We start from the raw sequence: 20,342 nt of genomic DNA on the forward strand, positions 1-20,342 counted from the left end.
CGATGCTTCTTGGGGACTTCCTGCTCTTTTAGAGAATCCCTGCTTTGCTTCTTCGTGCGAGTATTCCGGGGGCTCATTGGTGTTTGCATATTCGTGGCGCACTGTGAGTTCTGTTGTTTACTCCTCTTCCTCTTCGAGAATGTGAGATCGATTTCAAGGAAGGAAGAAAATAAAAAATGAAATAAGAAAACATCACCTTCATCCAGTGCTGCCGAATATTTACAAGCCTGCCTGCCTACAAGTCGCCTCTTGTGATCCCATGGGTGCCTATGTAAACGTGAGGTCCATTCAAGGGTTGACTTCGGTGCCTTATAACACCGTGTTCAGAGCCGGATCGGCGTAAATCAGGAATGGTGCATCTGAACCTACTACCCACCTGTATAGGTGACAGGTGTTGAGCGTTACCGGAGGTCTGCCGGGTTGTTTACCAGGACGGAGGCAGACGAACTATTAGCATGCTTGCCATTTCAAAAAGATGTATTTTTTTTTACTAAGGTTACAGAATACACTTTACTAAGGATACAGAATACAGAATAGCCCGACTGTCAGCCCATATACGCCTAATCCTATCCAAAAACCGAGAATCTTTCAATGTCGTTTGCCGTGACCAGTATACCATAATCAGGATCTTACTGGTATGAATCCTGATGTGCCGGTTGGCACTCCTGTTGAGCTTGTGTGCTTTGAGTGGCGCACGGTCGCTGTGATAGGGCGTGCTTGCAGACACATGCAGCTTTTTTATATAGGTTAAAGAGGGCCCACTGTCCCACCACATCCTAGACAGGCCCCCTAACTCGCTGCCATGTATATAGGGAATCCCAGCACACTTGGAACAAATATGCGTATGACGGCAGTACACATATTACGTAAGTATTTTTTCTGAGTTTTTCGACCCCCTTCCCACCATGTAAGATTTTTGACGTAAACTACGTCTAATAGCCTATTCAGATTGGGCTATTTATGACTTTGTTAAGTGAGAGGGTATCCAATTATTACGAGGTGTTCAGACTGCAGCAAGATAATATATCTTGACGTTTCCATGTTTCTTCATTTGCACGCTAATACAGGGTTGAATTCAAGGAGAGTTTTAAAATTTAATTTGCGAAATCAAGCATTTGTGTGACGACAATCGAACATTTTTTTCTGAACAAAGTTTCTACGAAAAAAAAATATAAAAAAAAATATGAAAAGGGATTTTCGAAGAATATTTGAAGCTCTCATTAAGGATAATGAGCGAAGCTACATTCATTAGTTGGGTGCGCCGTTCTTCGGGGAATCAGACTATTCCTCAATTTATTTTTAAGTTTAAAAAGTATTTCGATTCTGTACTATGATCGAACGGAGATTTGATAGAAAAATTTAGATACTTTTGGGAATTCTCACAAATAAATAAAAAAAAAGGACGATTGGACCAATTTTCAAGAAATATTATTGTTCGGTTCCGAACGTGTAAATTTAGTTTGAGCTTGTATTTATTTTCCTATATTTCATTTCCTAAAAGGATGTTACCTCATTACCCCCTAGTAATAGTTAAGTCTAATAGTCATGCACCTTTATAGTCCTTTCCCCCCAATTCTAGAAACTATAAGCAAAATAAATATCGTCTTGCCCCTTCTCTGTATGTCATGTCCAATGCAAGCTTCATCCACCAGGTTAGGTTTTTGTTTTCTTTTGTTGGCGTTGCCATCGTAATGGGTGGAGCTTATTAGGTGTCAATTGACACACACACAAACAAGCAAACCATGTATAAAAAAGCCGCTGCTGCGCAGTGAATTTTGATTTTGTATTTTGTCGCTACGGAATAAATACCTAGAGGAAAAGCGAAACCCGGAGTTTTTTCTACCAGAAGCACCTCCCGATCCAGATTCCACTGCGCTGCTGCCGGAGAGCCGATCGCTGCTGCTGATCCACTGCCATACAGTCCACCCGTTCTGCCGCTCATCAGAGCATCGTCGAAGGAAGCCAAGGAGGAAGCAACAGTCAAAAATTGTCCCTTCGATACGATCCACATTAGACCCCACCAGTGGTAATCTAATGTGGACACCGTTTCGACTGCACACGGACAATCTGTTGCTTTCCTCAGTCAAGATCCCGCTGCTGGAGCCTCAACAAGAGACAACATTGTGTCCCAGCGAGCCGATCCACTATAAGACCCTTCCGGTAATCTTTTGTGGATATCGGTTCGCCTTGCACATGGATTACATGTTGTTCTCTGGCCTGTTGAGTGTTGGCCAGTAGCAACATTTTGACTGCACCCCGGAAGGAAGAGTCCATTTCCGTTCCCATTTGTGACGTTGTGCACCGCACATTGTTTGGTCCAAATCGACCCGGATAGCAGCATCGGTGCCTTGCAGCTGCAGTAGGAATTCCCATTTTGGCTCTGGTAGTATTTCCGTCGTGAGCCGACCATCCGATCGGCATCGTTCGCGTTCCGAAAAGTACAGTCCGCGCGAGTGAAGTGAAAAATTGAAACACGTCCGAACAAGTTTCGGCCAAGACAGTATAGTTGTGTGTGCCCGCTTGGGGCGAAGATAGATAGAGACAGTAAAGTAGTGAAGTTAGTGTGGTGCATCAATGTCGTTGAAGCACACGCCCCAGAAAAGTGCTAACGACAAAATGGCGGAGTTGAAAACACTTGTGCACCTCCGTGGCCAAGCGAAGGCCAAGGTGACCAGGATCCGGAAAGCAGTTGAAGGTGTCGAAGAAGCCGGTGTCGTTCAATTTACCCTCGCCCAGCTGAGGGTGTATGTGAGGAATTTGGAGTCTCACTTCCAGGAGTACCTCAATTTTCATCACCAAATCACCGCAATGCTATCACCGGAGAAGCTAGACGACAATGACGCAACGTACATCCAGTTTGAGAACCATCATATGGAAACCGCAACGATGGTGGAAGCTTTAATTGAATCCGCAACCCCGAAAGTCACTCCCGTCCAACCTTCAGGTGCTCAGCAGTCGCAGATTGTTGTTCAGCAGCAACCGCTTCCGCTTCCCATCCCCTCCTTTGATGGGGAGCCGGAAAACTGGCCACGATTCAAACAAATATTTTCGGATATCATGGCCCGATCGAAGGATTCCAACGCAGTGAAGCTACACCACCTTGAGAGAGCATTAGCGGGAGGCTCAGCTGCCAAGATTCTCGACCCGAAAACACTTAGTGAAGGCAACTTCACCCACGCCTGGGCGCTGCTGCTTGACATTTTTGAAGACGAGAGGAAGGCAGTCGATGCTCACATCCATGGGTTGCTGAGCCTAAAGCGGATGAGCAAGGAATGTTCCAAGCAGCTGAGGGAGCTGCTGAACGAAGTAACCCGCCACGTCGAGGGATTGAAGCTTTTGAAGCAGGATTTGGAAGGCGTTTCTGAAAGGTTTGTCGTCGTCGTTCTGTCCGATGCTTTCGATTCCGAGACGAGGAAGCAGTGGGAAGCCACCATTCCCCATAAGGAAATCCCGACATACGAAGACACCGTGCAGTATCTGAAGGAACGATGTTCGTTGTTGGAACGTTGTGAAGCAAGCCATCCGAGACCGACATCAGCTAAGGAGTCCAGCCTGAAATCCATCCCGAAGCCCCCACCGGCGAGATCGTTCGCTATGGTTACACCGGTAACTAATAGTGAGACAATGTGTGAGATCTGCAGTGCGAGCCACCCCAATTTCAAGTGCGACAAGTTCCTATCCCTGACGGTACCCCAGCGTAGAATCAAGGTAAGAGAGCTTAATATTTGTTTCAATTGCCTGAGGAAAGGCCATATTGCCTCAAAATGCCCTTCGACAAAATCTTGCCAGGAGTGTCAAAGCAGACACAATACACTACTTCATGAGCCCAAGTTTGCCAAACCAAATCCAAAGCCCGTTGTTGAGTCCCCAAGATCCAAACCTGAACCCACCCAAATTGTTGGAAGTACTCATGTTCCGCCCACTGTTGAAAGTGTTTCGTCCTTGTCCAATCCCGTACATAAGGTTTCTCGTTCCGATGGCACGCTTTTGCTCACGGCCATGGTTGATGTCCTTGACTGCCATGGAAATACCCACCCTTGTCGCGCATTCCTCGATTGTGGTTCCCAACCACATCTAGTTTCCCGTTCCTTTGTGGAAGGCTTGGGAATCAGCCAGTTACCCACCCATGTGCAAGTATTTGGAGCAGCCGGTAAAAGATCGGTACTTGATAAGAAAACAACACTTACATTCCGTTCCCGTTGTATGAACTACCAAGCTCAAATCGAGTGTTTGGTCACCGATGTGGTGACAGGTACCCTCCCTGGTCAAAAATTGGATCCTCGATCATGGAAAATTCCCTCTGGTTTGTTGCTTGCCGATCCTACCTTCCATATCCCAGGTGAAATCCAATTATTGATTGGAGTTAAACTGTTCTTCCATTTGATGCTTCCCGGACAGTTGATGCTAGGCAACAGGCTACCCATTCTTAAGGAAACCAGATTGGGGTGGGTTGTTGCTGGTGGTGCTGAGGATGTGGATGATAATCAGCATTGCTATACAGCCAGTCTACGGCCATTATCAGAATGTATGGAGAAGTTTTGGTCTGTTGAGGCTGTTGAGTCTGTCGATGCCGTGTCCAAGGAGGAGCAGGATTGTGAGCAAATCTTCAATTCCACTACCTTTCGTAACCTGGATGGAACCTACACTGTCCAACTACCGTTGAAGGAATCAGTAAGCGAGCTAGGAACCAACCGAACGTTAGCTTTGAAACGATTTCACATGCTAGAGCAACGATTATCCAAAAATGCTGAGATGAAGAATGCGTACACTGACTTCATTAATGAGTACAAGGATTTGTCCCATTGTAAGCAAGTTTCTGATTTGGACGACCCCCCTGGAAAGTTGGTTCACTACTTGCCCCATCACGCAGTCCTAAAACCAAGCAGTTCCACCACCCGTTTAAGAGTTGTTTTTGACGCCTCGGCACGAACAACAGGACCATCTCTAAATAATGTCCTAATGATCGGTCCCACTGTTCAGGATGACCTGTTTTCCATAATTCTTCGATTCCGTAAACATCGCTTCGCAATAACAGCCGACATTTCCAAAATGTATAGACGAATTCGTGTTGATGAGAAGCATTCCAGTCTACAGAGAATTTTTTGGAGGGATAATCCCAATGACCCACTCCAGATCCTCGAATTGACAACCGTGACCTACGGGACTGCCAGCGCCCCGTATTTGGCTACTCGAACATTGGTACAACTTGCCCGAGATGAATCCCAGCGCTTCCCAATAGCGTCAAGGATCGTAGAAGAAGACGTCTACGTAGATGACGTGGTAACAGGAGCAGATACCATCGACCAAGCTATTCAGCTTCGTTCTGACTTGACGAATTTGATGATGTCAGGAGGTTTCCCGGTTCATAAATGGTGTGCAAGCGATGCAACCATTCTGGACACTGTCGCTGAGGAAGACCGGGAGAAGTATTTGGAATTTGAAAATTCTGATGTGAACAAAGTCATAAAAACTCTAGGCCTACTATGGGATCCTGATGCCGATTCCTTCCGCTTTCATTGTGGATTGCCATTCCAACTTTTGACACCGCCAACCAAACGTATCGTACTCTCTGAAATCGCTCGGTTGTTTGATCCGTTAGGAATGGTTGCTCCCGTGATCGTCCTAGCGAAGGAGATCATGCAACGTTTATGGAAGGATGAAGTAGGATGGGACGACCGCTTGGAAGGTGATATTCTGCAGTCTTGGCTTACGTTTAGACAATCCTTGAAGTACGTTGAAATGATAATAAAACCTCGCTTCGTTGGATTGGTGGACGCTGAATGTATCGAAATACATGGTTTTGCCGACGCTTCCAGTCGTGCTTATGGAGCAGTTATTTACGTGAGAGTTGTTTCTAGCACTGATGTTAAAGTTTCGCTACTCTGCAGCAAGTCAAGGATTGCCCCACTTAAGCCATTGACAATTCCCAAAATGGAGTTGTGTGCCGCCTTATTGTTGTCCAGATTGGTTCCCAAGTGTGTATTATCGTTGAAGATTGACATTCAGCGTATCTGTTTGTGGTTTGACAGCCAAATTGTACTCGCTTGGTTACAAAAGCCCGCCAGCCAACTCGATGTTTTTGTCCGCAATCGTGTGACGGAGATCAATTCATCCACCAATGATTGCGTTTGGTCGTATGTCCGTTCCGAAGACAACCCGGCAGATGTGGTATCTAGAGGGCAATTGCCTCAGAGTCTTGCGATGAATAGTCTGTGGTGGAACGGACCACCCTTTTTTAAACTATACCAATATGATGTCGCCGTTCCAGACTCGTTACCAGAGTCAGAAGTACCGAACATGATTCCGACGTTACCGACTACCTGTGTTCCAGTTGTTCTACAAGACGTTCCTTTTCTCGAAACCTTTGGTTCATTCCGAAAACTACAGGAGTTGTTGGTTATGTTCTACGTTTTGCGAACAACTGCAGACTCAATCGCGCAGATCGAGTATGTCATAACCATTTGACAGTATCTGAATTGCGCAAATCGCTGATTGCTATTGTTGGATTGTGTCAACGCCTTGAATTGTCCGATGAATTTGGCTTAATTTCCTCGGGAAGGCCCAGCCGTAGTTTAGCAGCACTAGATCCTGTGTTGGTAGATGGATTGTTGAGAGTAGGAGGAAGATTAGAAAACTGTCGCTTGCCGTATGATGCTCGACACCAAATCTTGCTACCGAACAAAAGCCATGTCTCTGAAATGCTTATACGTGATATGCATTTGGAAAATCTCCACCTAGGACCATCCGGACTAATTTTCGCTCATGCGTCAAAAGTTCTGGTTGATTAACGCCAAATCAACCATTCGCAAGGTGTTGAGAAAGTGCGTTACCTGTTTCCGATCCAACCCTCGTTGTCTGCAGCCCGTAATGGGACGTCTACCCGAAACACGTGTAGTTCCAGCTGCACCGTTTTCCCGAACCGGCGTGGATTTTGCCGGACCAGTATTCATAAGGGTAGGTTTTCGGAAGTTCGTACGAGTAAAGGCCTATATTTGCATTTTTATATGTTTCGTGACCAAGGCCATACATTTAGAATTAGTATCCGACCTGTCATCCGCGGCCTTTGTAGCAGCTCTACAAAGATTCGTTAGCCGTCGTGGTCTAGTAGACGAAATCCATTCCGACCATGGCACAAACTTTGCTGGAGCAAAGTCAGAGCTCCACGACTTATATTTGATGTTCCGTGATGATCAAGCCAAAGGAAAAATCAACGACTTTTGCTGTGCCCGTGAAATTGTCTGGAAATTCATCCCACCTCGTTCGCCAAATTTTGGGGGTTTGTGGGAGGCTGGGGTGAAGAGCACAAAACCCATTTAAAAAAGGTTCTGTCCAACGCCTGTCTTACGTACGAAGAGTTTTACACTGTGCTCACCCAAATTGAAGCAGTGCTAAATTCACGTTCTCTTTTCGCCAACTCTTTGGATCCCCATGAACCGTCTGCCTTAACCCCTGGACATTTTCTAATCGGCAGAGAATTGGTCGCTGTTCCAGAACCTACTCTTGAAGGAACTCCTGTAAATCATTTGACCCGTTGGAAGTATCTCCAGTCTCTCCGTGAAAAGTTTTGGAAACGTTGGTCAAATGAGTACCTGAACACATTACAAGCTCGCTCAAAATGGGTTAAAGGATCTCCAAATGTAGTTCCCGGGCTTATTGTCCTAATAAAGGAAGACAATCTTCCCCCTCAGTCTTGGAAATTGGGTAAGATTTTGAAGGTGTATCCTGGCAATGATTCGGTGATAAGGGTGGTAGACGTAAAAACATCTACCGGGGTATACCGTCGCTCAGTCTCTAGACTAGCACCTCTTCCAATTGATGAAAACGATAAAGCTCTCGCACCTGCAGATCCACATATCAGCCCGGGGGGAGAATGTTCGGTTCCGAACGTGTAAATTTAGTTTGAGCTTGTATTTATTTTCCTATATTTCATTTCCTAAAGGATGTTACCTCATTACCCCTAGTAATAGTTAAGTCTAATAGTCATGCACCTTTATAGTCCTTTCCCCCCAATTCTCGAAACTATAAGCAAAATAAATATCGTCTTCTCTGTATGTCATGTCCAATGCAAGCTTCATCCACCAGGTTAGGTTTTTGTTTTCTTTTGTTGGCGTTGCCATCGTAATGGGTGGAGCTTATTAGGTGTCAATTGACACACACACAAACAAGCAAACCATGTATAAAAAAGCCGCTGCTGCGCAGTGAATTTTTGATTTTGTATTTTGTCGCTACGGAATAAATACCTAGAGGAAAAGCGAAACCCGGAGTTTTTTCTACCAGAAGCACCTCCCGATCCAGATTCCACTGCGCTGCTGCCGGAGAGCCGATCGCTGCTGCTGATCCACTGCCATACAGTCCACCCGTTCTGCCGCTCATCAGAGCATCGTCGAAGGAAGCCAAGGAGGAAGCAACAGTCAAGAATTGTCCCTTCGATACGATCCACATTAGACCCCACCAGTGGTAATCTAATGTGGACACCGTTTCGACTGCACACGGACAATCTGTTGCTTTCCTCAGTCAAGATCCCGCTGCTGGAGCCTCAACAAGAGACAACATTGTGTCCCAGCGAGCCGATCCACTATAAGACCCTTCCGGTAATCTTTTGTGGATATCGGTTCGCCTTGCACATGGATTACATGTTGTTCTCTGGCCTGTTGAGTGTTGGCCAGTAGCAACATTTTGACTGCACCCCCGGAAGGAAGAGTCCATTTCCCGTTCCCATTTGTGACGTTGTGCACCGCACAATTATCGAACTAAAATGTATTTCCACCAGTATCTCCATGTATGAAGGGCAACTCAGCAATTTAATTTCTATAAAAAAAATGGAAACTGAACCATTGCGATCTACTCGACAATCAATGATACAGCTTCTAACAAAATCGAATCGTGTGAATGTGATATAATTTAAACTGGATTTTGGATGAATTAATGCATTACCAATCCATGTTTTATTTAAGGTTATTCTACTTTATATATACATCCCATTCAAATCGTACAGTTGTCCCACGTGAAAAATGTTGAAATCCAAAGTATATTAAGCCATTCAAGGAGCAGAATTGAAACAATTTATGAAATCATGTTTATTCATCAAATCTATTCGTTTTACAACCATTCCTACGTTTTAAATTGTCTTCCGAATTGGCCCTTGAACTTTGAAAATTTACTCGATTTGTTCTATTAAATCTAGGTTTAAGTTAAATACTTCATGTTAATTCTAGAGAGCATCTGTTTTTTGAACAATTCATGTTGAATATCATATAAAATGCTTTCCACAAAACCATCACAATCCGAGTTATTCTTCAGCGCTCAGAAGATTTCCATCTAACATGCATTCGACCCTGCTGCGACAGAAAGAGCATGACTGTCAACTACGAAACGAAATGAAAACAGAGAGAATTTTCTCTCTGGCAAAGAGAGCGTGACGCTTGTCAGTTTTGTTTTGTTGAATTTCTCCCTGCATCCCAGTTAGATCGAAAGCTCTCTCGTAATAATTGTTCGTAATAAATTCTTCATGACTCTTTTTAGCGGGTATCTTTTGACAGCGCAAAATGTATGGAATATTACGTAAATAATGACATCATAAAGCGTATTTACCCTGAAACTCTAATTATTATGTCATTAATGGCGTAATCTGAATAGGCTATAAGGGGAAGACTCTGATACAGGGTGTAAAACGGAAATTTCCAAATTCGAGACCGTCACGAAATTAGGATAGATTTCAAACGCTAATAGCTCCTTTATCTTTCAATGGATTTTCGAGATTTTATTATTAATCGAATCGGTAACTCTCCAGCATTTTTTTAAGCCCATTGGAACTATTGATTATCAACGTTAAAACATTAAAAATTCCAAATCTTTAAAAACCCAGTAAAATTTCACAGTTTCGTTACGACCGCCGTCTGCAGTTGGTTCTTGCGCTCTACTTTTGTGCGGTGCAGCGATGCCAGATTGCTTCAACATCAATTCCGTAGATTCGCTCAAAATTATTGCCTTTCCCTATTTCGGCGCTTCTCCACTTTCCTAGTATACAGAACATTACACGACTGATATCTAACTTTTCTCACTGCATACAAATTAGGTAACAACAAGACCACTAACCATCAAAATTTATAGCTACTGGTCTTGTTATATCCGTACTTTCATGAAAAACCAAGAAGAAATAGATTCTAGGCATAGTGACCTATACACGCACTTCCACACTCTTCGCAATGGCAGTTGCTATGCATATTTTTGTCAGTAACTGTTTCCAATGCTGATACTACCGTTTCGCAATTTATTTATTCAACTCTGTTAAAAATTTCAACATAAAATCAGTTTACTATTATGGACTTCTTATTTTTCAAAACATTTCAAATTATTAAGCTGTAGCGCTGGCGGTGTCATAGATGTGGTAATGTTGGTTTGCCAACAATTTTGACGTAATTAGTTTATTCGTAATTTGGCGTCAGCAGTTTGAACTATAAAGTGAGTAAAACAAAACCCTATTTTGACATTGAAATTAAGATAGCAAACCAATAAAATCCTCAAAATATCGAGATTACAAACTTCTATTTATTAAATTTCAAGGAATTTCTGGAGCAACTCCTGGATGAATTAGTATTTCATAAATGTATCCAAAATTCTATGGAAAGTCTGCTTGACATTTTTTGTAAATACTTTAAACAATTCTATGGGAACAATTATCCATGAATTAATTTGGTATGTAATTCAAAACATTCGTCTTTTTGACATTCCTTCAGAAATCCTCTAGATATTCCATCAAAACTATTCCAGAAATTCATTTTAAATTCCAAATCCTTCGCAAATATTCAGATACTTCTTCGAAACCTCCTAATAGAGTTGCTTTCGAATTTAACTAACTTCCGAATTTCACAAATTCCTTCGAAATTTATAAAGTCAATATTGGTTAGTTCTGTAAAGAATTCTTCCGGAAACTAGTTCAGAAATTCTCATAAGGATTATTAAAGAAATTCCTCCAAAATTCCTTATTAATATTTTCAGAAATTTCAACAGGAAATTATTCAGAAATTATTTTATTAACTTTTTGGGAAATCGCTTCACTATTTTATTTATTTAGAAATTTATCCAGTAGTTCATTTGGACTTTCATCTAGAAAATTTTAGGACGAAGTAGCCGAACGAATTACAAATGTAAATTCCAAAGTTTTGTAAAAGAATGTTCGACATTCAAAAGTCTTAAGAATAATTTTCAGAGGATTTCGCGTAGAAACTGCTGAAGAAATTTACAAGGACTTTTCCGAAGGTATCCCTGGAAGAATGTGCAATGATGCGGATTTTTTTGAAAATTATTTGGAACTCCTGGAGGAGCCCCCGAAAGTATTTTTGGAGGAATTAACAAAAGAAATATTGAAGGATTTTCCGAAGGAGAACTTGAGTGGATTTTCAAAAAGTATTCCTAAAGGAATTTCTGAGAGAATCGCTGAAGGAATTTCCAAAGGAGTTTCTAAAACCATTCCTTAGGAAACTTTGAATCCCTGGAGGGTTTTTATTTGTCAAAAATGTGAAATGTCAAATGAGAATTTCGTCCAGAATTCAGGATTTATAACAATTATTTTTAAGAACTATTTTGGCGTAAACAAACAATTTTCAGGGAAAATATTCAGTTTACTGGGTCGCGTGCACCATTGTGTCCCAGTTGAACTCCGCCAGAATAATTTTTTAAAGCAATGATGTATATGTAATAAAATGTTTAATAAATGTTTCAGCTGTGTTATGAATTGTGCAGTCAAGAATCCAGGGTTCCCTTGAGCCTTGAAATTAATTACGTGTATCGGAGACGAGCCAGCCTCGGGCTGAAAGTCTCCATAATAAAGACAAAAAAAAAAAATACGCACTCTAAATATCTCCTTCGGACCAGACTATTGGGAAACTATATGTTTTTTTTTCTTCTTTTTTCTTCTTTATTAAAGAGGCTTTCAGAACTATACGGTTCGAAAGACCAGATGTGCCTCTTTTTCGCTTTCAATCAGTGGCACCTTCCTTTACTGACTTCCAACTGGTCAAAATTGAATCCTAAATTCCACAAAGATTGCACACATGGCTGTTCTTACTTAGCTTCTGGATTATAACACAAAAGCAAGAGTATTATTCAATAATTTATATAGGATGTTCAATTTCACTGAATTATTTGCAACAAGCTTCGTGCATCATACACAAGAAATATTTTCAATGTGATTCATTACTGGACCTTAGGCAGTGGTAATCTCAGTCAATGATCGACCATTTATTTGTTTTTTCAAGATTGCTTTCATAATTAAAAGGGAGGGAGGGATGAGTATCAGCGTGGAAATTGATCTCTCTTCAATGCTGATTTTTTTTCCTTTTTCTTCAAATGGAAGCAAGACAGAAATTTATTCGATTCAAATTGTAACGAAAATTATCAACGGATCGCTTTTTCAAATCGAATACTATATAAAAAAAAATCTGGAACTATTAATTCTAATGTTTTCGCCACTAATTCTATCATGAATGCGGTAAACCTTATGCAGAAGTAATCTCATAAATCAAAGAGATTGGAATGTTTTTGAATTGTTGTATGAATGCGCCATCTACGGATGAATCCACTTTAAGATTTTTATGCGTATAGCTTGGTGTAGCCTATTTTTTCGTCTGTGAGTTATATATTCATAATAAAATTGTATAAAGCCTATACAATTATTAAAAAAAACATGTCCCCTCGAATTATTTTTGTCTGAAATTAATAAATTGAGGAAGCAATAATAAAATTTCCATTTTTTTAGAATTTTCGAAACATACTTTAATAAATCCAACTCGAAATCCAATGAGTTTTGATTTTTCATTTTAAAATAATTATTATTCCCTCCCTTGACCTCTCGGAGACCAATAGGGCATATCTTTCAATGAATATTTGTAACGATATTTCCTTCTAAATAGAAGCCCATATATCAGAAACTTACATATTGTTTACTTAACTTGAACTAAATTTGAAACCAGATAAATTGAAACTAAAAGTGTTCTAGTAAAAAAAAATCCGTAGATTTCCGCAGAAATTTTCAAATTTCCGTAGTTTTTATCTACGGATCCGTAAATCCGTAGAAAGCACTCAATTCCGCAGATCTACGGAAATTTCCGTAGATCTGGCATCGCTGGTGCGGTGATTCGCACAAAAAGCACAACAATAGAACCAGAGCAGTGACCGCGGTCGGAGCAAAAAAGTAGTGTTTATGAAAAAGTGCTACAGATGCTGGACATGTTCATGTTAGCAAGAGGTGAATATTGAAATTGATTATCAACTTTAAACAAGGTTACACTCTAACTTTTTTGACGGATATTGAGTAAAATTTCTGTGGGATAGAAAGAGTGAGAGCATTTTAATTTTACTCAGTTACTGAGTAATTAACAATTAACTATGAGATGCATTGATCACTCTAAGACGAATAACAATCGGAGAAAGGCATAATCACCACTGCGGAATAATAAATTTGGGGTTTTTAAATGAAAATTTTAAATTGTCATATCCAACCATTTTCATATATAGTGAGTTACGCCAATTTTGTTCGAAACATAAATGAATTGGTGTGCGATCGAACATGATTTGCGGAAAAACTACACATTACACGCGGCAAAACGTTTAACAAAACAAACCTTGCTACCTCCCGACCCCATATATCCAACATCCCAATGGTTGTAATTTGACTAAGCACGCACGTTTGTTCGCGGTTCGAAGTTTGTATGAGAATTACTATGAAAACAGTAAATTTTTCGGAAAACCGTTTTGCAACGTTGGTCATTAAGGTTCAAATGTCATACATCAAATTGACTTCTTTTTCTTGCTGTTCGCTTCTTTTTTTTGCGGAGAGCCTACTCATTCGCTCAGATCTGATTTTGTACAAAGTACACAAACATTTCAAAAGGTATCAAACTCTATATATTTCCACAAAATATTAACGTCCTTTTCAATACATGTACAGCGCACAGATTATAGTGATACGCATAAACAACCTCAAACATGTATCTGAGATTGATTTGTTGTGCATCCTTCTCCTAATTACACAATTTCCTACAATGCATGTTATGTAAAATTATGATGCAGTTGACTACCTTCTCAAATGTTCGTCCAGATTCAATGGATTGTTTACATGACCATATGATCGGTCTTCTCTCTGTGTACATGAAAAGTGATGCCGTTTTAGCATTACATTATTATTTTAGCATTACATTACATTATCAACTCTTGAATTATGAAAAAATAAATAACCTGCGTTGCTTATGAATGCTTGCGTTTTTACAGTTCTAGCTCACATCTAATATTTAGTGTCAATATATAGCATGAAAAACATCATTCTCATAGATTATTGCTTGATGTTTACGTACATATTCGAGAAAACAACATATAGAACAAATCAACACGCAACACTGAACGATGATTTTCGAGTATCTGCAAAGTATAAGAGAGCGTGAGAGTAAATCGACGGTTTCCCCTCCTGGAAAAATATTTTTTCAACTTTGCAATATTTTCTGCAAAAGGCAGTTTTTTCAAATAATATTACGAAATTCATCCAAATGAAGCACGGATGTATTGAAGTCACCACTATTATAGTATATAATATGTTGATGTAGTTTTAAAACAAGAGTGCTTCCCCGATTCAGCTGGGGAATACATTTTCTCCTCGGTGGGCGGATGTTTTCCTGGGGGTGGTGCAAGCACGTGGCTGTTTTCTTGTCAATGACTGGATTACGGTAATTTGGGCCTTAATATCTAAAAATATATGAGTACGTCGGCAACATAGGAAACTTAGCAAGTGAATAAATCGTCTTTATTGCAAAACAATTCGCTGCTAGGGGCAGCAGGGACTATGTCCAAGGGCTTGACGACCCCTCCCCATGGCCACTGCGAGTTAGGGGGCCTGCCTAGGATGTGGTGGGGTTTGACAGTGGGCTCTGTTAAACCTCTACAAAAAGCTGCATGTGTCCATAAGCAGGCCCTATCAAACCCAGTCAACACATGAACGTATATGGTGTCGTGTAGGATGCTGAAGTGCAGGCGATAGAGGTACTTTTCCACACAACATGTATGTATATCGTCTCCAATTCAGCATCTTGTATTGCACCATGTGCGATTTTATGTAGACTGGGAAGCGACCGTGTGCCGCTCAAAGCGCACAAGCCCAACACGAGTGCCAACCGGCACATCAGGATTAATACCAGTGAGATCCTGATTACGGTATACTGGTCAATGCAAGTGACACACACGCGCGCGAAAGTAATGCAAAATAAACGACATGTAAAATGAACGTAAATTTACATTCTTACTTAACGTCAAATAGAGATAAAATAAGGGTTGCTGAATAACATTAGCTTTTCGATTACTATCAATTATTTTCAATCCCGTTTCTTTTTTACTTTTCTTACGTTAATGAAATGATAACGCGGGCGCCTAATCCGAAATTCAAATGAACAATCGCTCACTTTGAGCGATTGATTGTTTATTCTCGCGAAGAATGAACAATTGAACAAATTAAGGAAATGCTAATAATGCTGTGTAGAAGTTTCATAGGTCACATCACTTTCCATGGTGAATCCCGATCTATGTTACTGATTACCCCACCCAACTAACACTACTTCCTTCCCGTGGTAAATGTGGAGATGCAGAGGTATTCTCGGTCTCTAGTAGCAACAATTACCACACACTCACATTCCCTCCCTTTCCCAACTGACTGTAAGGACTTGGCCGGCGCCAATATTAAACTTGGCCGGCGTTGTAAATATTAAAAATTGTTAGTGGAGCTTATTTGACTCTTCAGCTAATTTTTTTAAATCCTAATCCAAATTCCCACCTTTTTCAAAGTCCTCTTCAATTTTTGTTTCTGCTAATTTATGTGGCTTTCTCAGCAAGAAGAAACAATTGAATTGAAGTAAATGTAAGAAAACAAGTGTGAAGAATTTTTATTCAACTTCAAATTCTGTACAAAGTTTATCACATGAAGATCTGATTTTCCTTGCCGGGACCTCGGAGGACCTTGGACGGACCTTTGCAAGTAGTGTCGTTTTAAGAAGTGTCCGGTATTGGGAGGTGTCCGGCGGTGAGAGATTTCTCCCTAAATAGTTAATGATCCGCCTCACGAAACGATCTCTCACATACGGGGCGATTTCTATAGTAATTTCCATTCAAACTTCCAACTGCTCGTACTCAGTTAAATTGTAACCAATTCAGTTGAAAATTTAGGAGGTTCACCAAAACAGCAAATGTTATCGTTCAAACATAAGAGTGCGCAAAAGTCAAAATTTTAATCACTCTAGGCTCTAACCAAAATAATTATCTTATGATCTGTTTTACGTAGTTTACGTCGGGCGGTCGTATCTTGTATATAACCCTTCTGATTTTTTTAACCATCATTGGGGCTGTATCAAGTACGTTGATGTAATAAGTAATAAATAATAATAAATAAATAAATAAAGAAAAGTGAATTTTTGCATGAAATTCTGAAATAATTTCAGACCAAAACTCAAAAGAACGGGAAAATAGGGAAAAAACGGCTTTGGCAGGTTTTGTTCTATTATTGTCAGGGGGATTTTTGTCGACCGAATTTTAAGAAATTTGGCCACAATATTCTTTGATATGCAAAGAATGTTTAGACCAAATTTGAGCATAATCAGTCATAATAAACCCCCCTGACAATAATAGATCAAAACCTGCCAAAGCCGTCATTCCCCCTACGAGCTTCTTAAAATTTTCCAAAAGAAATTCCTTTAATTCTTGAAAAACAATGGATTTCTTAGGCTGAGTCTCATTTCCTGATTTAAAACTAAATAAAAAATCACCAGGTCATATGAATCGCAAATGTTTTTTAATCTGTCAAAAACAGTTCTATGTCGTTCAAAAGTAATCTTGTTATGTATATGCATCGTTATTGGGGAACTGTTCAAGTGTCACTTTTAATTTTGATTTGAGTTGAGTTCGGGAAATGAGACTCAATCTTAAGAAAATTATTTTTATGTTTGCCCTAGCATACTAGTACAGCAAATTAGCTAGTTACAGTTGTGGGTAGATCACCATCTAATAATTTTTGCATACTTGGAAATAGATAAATGTAATATGAACTGAAAATACGTAAGTGTTTCCGATGCTTAACAAAATGTACCAAACTGACTTTGCCATCGGCGTGGCAAAAAATATTCGGCGGAGTAGAAAATTTTCATCCAGCGGCGCGCCGATTCATTTTTGACAGCGGCGGTGGCGCGAGAGGTTGTCCGACATTTCGCGGTAAAACATTCCGCGGTAAACCATTTCGCGGTGTACAATTTCGCGGTCTGTATCATTTGGCGGTTATCTGTTTTGCGGTTCATACAATTTGGCGGTATTCCATTTCGCGGTATATAAAATTTCACGGTGCTCCGTTTCGCGGTATTCAAGGTTAGCTTATCTTTTTACCTTTTTTTTATATTTTTAAGAGTTCGCCATTTTTTTTTTATCAACTCTTAATGAATTATTGGCAGTGGCTGATTTTCTACCCGCCGCTGCCACATCCAGGCGCTAAAGTATATGCGCAAAGTAGCCAGCATGAGTTACCGCCAGAAATTTGTATGGCGAAAGGCATCTAAGGCGTGATTTCTCAAAAGTAGGAACTTTTCACGAAAAACTATTTGGTACCATTTGTGTGGGAAGGTGTCCGCTACTACGCCAACCAAATATGTTTTTGATGAAGGTGTTGAATTTTGAGACATCGAACCTTAGATGCCTTTCGCTATACTAATATCAGAAAGTTAATTCCTAGTGTGCCGCTGTAAGCACGCTCAAAGCAGGTGATTCATTTCCTCTACTTTATATGGCCGTTTCTTTAAATACGTTTCCCTTTCATGCATTTTTCTTTTTTTACGAACTATTTCATGCTATTTCCAAAAAAAAACATATAGGGGAACTGTTCCGATCTCCATCTTACTGTATACATATATCCATCTCATCGCTAAACAAAGAAATACGGGACCAAATTCGTCGCTTATTTTTGTCAACATGCGTGCTCACTGCTGAAAAAAATCACAAAAATAATAAACAAACCAAATTCCTTTCCATTGCTTTGTTTTTTTATGGGATGAAAATAGGAGCTATGAGATGAAGTGGCAAACCGTTCCCCTACATTAATGTCAATATGATAATTAGATGTGTAAACTTTGTCATCAAGATACACTATATTATATGATAAAACTCGCTGTTTGTCTATTTGTTTTGGTAGAACTCAGAAGATGGAATGACTAAAAATTATTCATAAGGCAAAATGTATCTTCACTAAATGTTAGCCGGTATTAGGCGAAATATTATGTACTGCCTTTTTTAAATGTTCGCATTTGGCCGGTATAAGGCAAATTGTGATGTTTCGTATTCTTTAAATATTTGCATAACGCAAAGTGTGTTGTTTCGCCTTCTACACGCAGAAAAATATCTTGTAAACTGAAAAAGATTTCGTATCGATTCAACAAATTTTATTGTTGACTCACGGCTTACCAGTAAATTTTATTGATTTGAAAAAAATTGATCAATTACTTCGAAAATAAATTTTGTTGTTTCTAAAAATGATTTATCTCAGCTACACGCCAGAACCAAAAAATAAATTTTGTAGAAACAAATATTTTTTTTTTGTCGGCACAAAAATTCCAATTGTTGTTTCAAAAACATTGTATTTTTCATTTAAAACCTTGAATTTTTTGCACACTTCAGTTGTCATGGTTATGTTATTAAAAAAACATGGATTGTTTTATTATATTTTTTATTTGGTCTTTATTTGGTCAAAAATATGATTTTATGTCATACTTCTAATGAAGTATTTTTGCATTCATCCTTCATTCTCAAACAATCTGGCTCTAGAAAAAACAACATTTCGTCACACGAATTGGCTATTGATTTAAAAAAAATTACCTTCGTTATATTCATCCATTCGATGATTTTTTTGTGCGTTTCACCTAAGTTCAAATCTGACAAAAACATTAGAATAAAATTAGGGAAATCAGAAAATTGAAAGTAAAAAAGAATATCAACTTACCTTAAAAACTTACACACCTATGCTTCACTATTATTTCTTCTTGTTAATATTTATTATAAATTATTATAAAAACCTTTGTAAAAGAATATTTGTTTTATTGTTTCATACATCTGGTTTCTTTGTTCGAACATGGAGAATAAACAGACAGATTCAAAAGGAAAATATCCTTGAGTTTACAATGCAAATTCTTGTTTCAACAAAATTATTTATTAAAATCAATCTCAGTTGAAAACAGAAATAGCAAATAAAAGCATATTTTGTTTTCAATTTCAAATTTTGTAGATTCAACAAATTCAGTAGATAAATGTAAAGAAATATCTTTATTAGTTTTATGCACAAAAAGTTTGTTGATTCTACTCATTGTAATTTTAATTTCTATTAAGCTATATTTTTCTGCGTGTAGAATAGGCGAATTTGAGTAAAGCTCATCGATCATTTCGACCTATTTCGACATCTGGTGGTCATCACAAGAATCACGAAAAAAAAGTGTGGTTGGCCAAAAAAGTGCACTGGCATCATACGGAGGAATTACGATTTTCGCGTTTTCTGGTTAATCCAACCATTTATGAAAGCTGAAATGAATCGCCTGCTTTGAGCGTGCTTACAGCGGCACACTAGGAGTTAACTTTCTGAAATCAGTATGGCGAAAGGCATCTAAGGTTCGATTTCTCAAACTTAAGCGCTTTCATCAAAAAAGTATTTGGTAAGCATGGTAGCGGACACCTTCCTACATAATCGGTACCAAATAGTTTTTCATGAAAAGTTTCTTATTTTGAGAAAACCCGCGTTAGATGACTTTCGCCATACAAATTTCTGGCGCTTAAATCTTGCTGGCTATTTTGCGCATATACTATAGCGCCTGGATGTGACAGCGGCGGGTAGAGAATCAGCCACTGCCAATAATTCATTGGAAGAAAATTTTGTTTTCTTTGGGATGAGCTTCCATCCGGTGGGTGGCATATGATTTTTCCGATTAAATAGCACATCTCTTGTTGTGCCTCCACCGCACTATCTTGGTATGAACTACCGGATTTTTAATTCGCGGCGTATTTGGATGGGATTCGTCTTCAACAGCTGCTTGAAGCTATTGCCAGTGGAAAACATGTGAAAATATATCACAAAGTAAAGTAAATTTTATGGAGAAAATTTGATTTTGAATGTAAATAATCGCTTCTGACGACTTTTCTCTCAAACTCTCTCAGCGCACTCTGCCACTGGATTCTTCTCGAATTCGTTTATGTGAAGTCTGTTGTTTTGCCCACTTTAAATGTTTGCATCTTTACATAGTCTAAATCTTTACATAGTCGCATTTGCAAATATGTTTTTCTTC

The 20,342-nt window shown here is 39.5% G+C and overlaps 1 protein-coding gene across 1 annotated transcript in view; it reads left to right on the forward strand.

The window, feature by feature from the left end:
• The window catches only part of LOC134226489 (serine/threonine-protein phosphatase alpha-2 isoform), a 111,209-nt gene that overhangs the window by 83,478 nt on the left and 7,389 nt on the right, over window positions 1-20,342 (forward strand). The window lies entirely within an intron of this gene.

The sequence above is a fragment of the Armigeres subalbatus genome, chromosome 3 (assembly GCF_024139115.2).
Source record: "Armigeres subalbatus isolate Guangzhou_Male chromosome 3, GZ_Asu_2, whole genome shotgun sequence".
Classification (NCBI taxonomy): Eukaryota; Metazoa; Arthropoda; class Insecta; order Diptera; family Culicidae; genus Armigeres; species Armigeres subalbatus.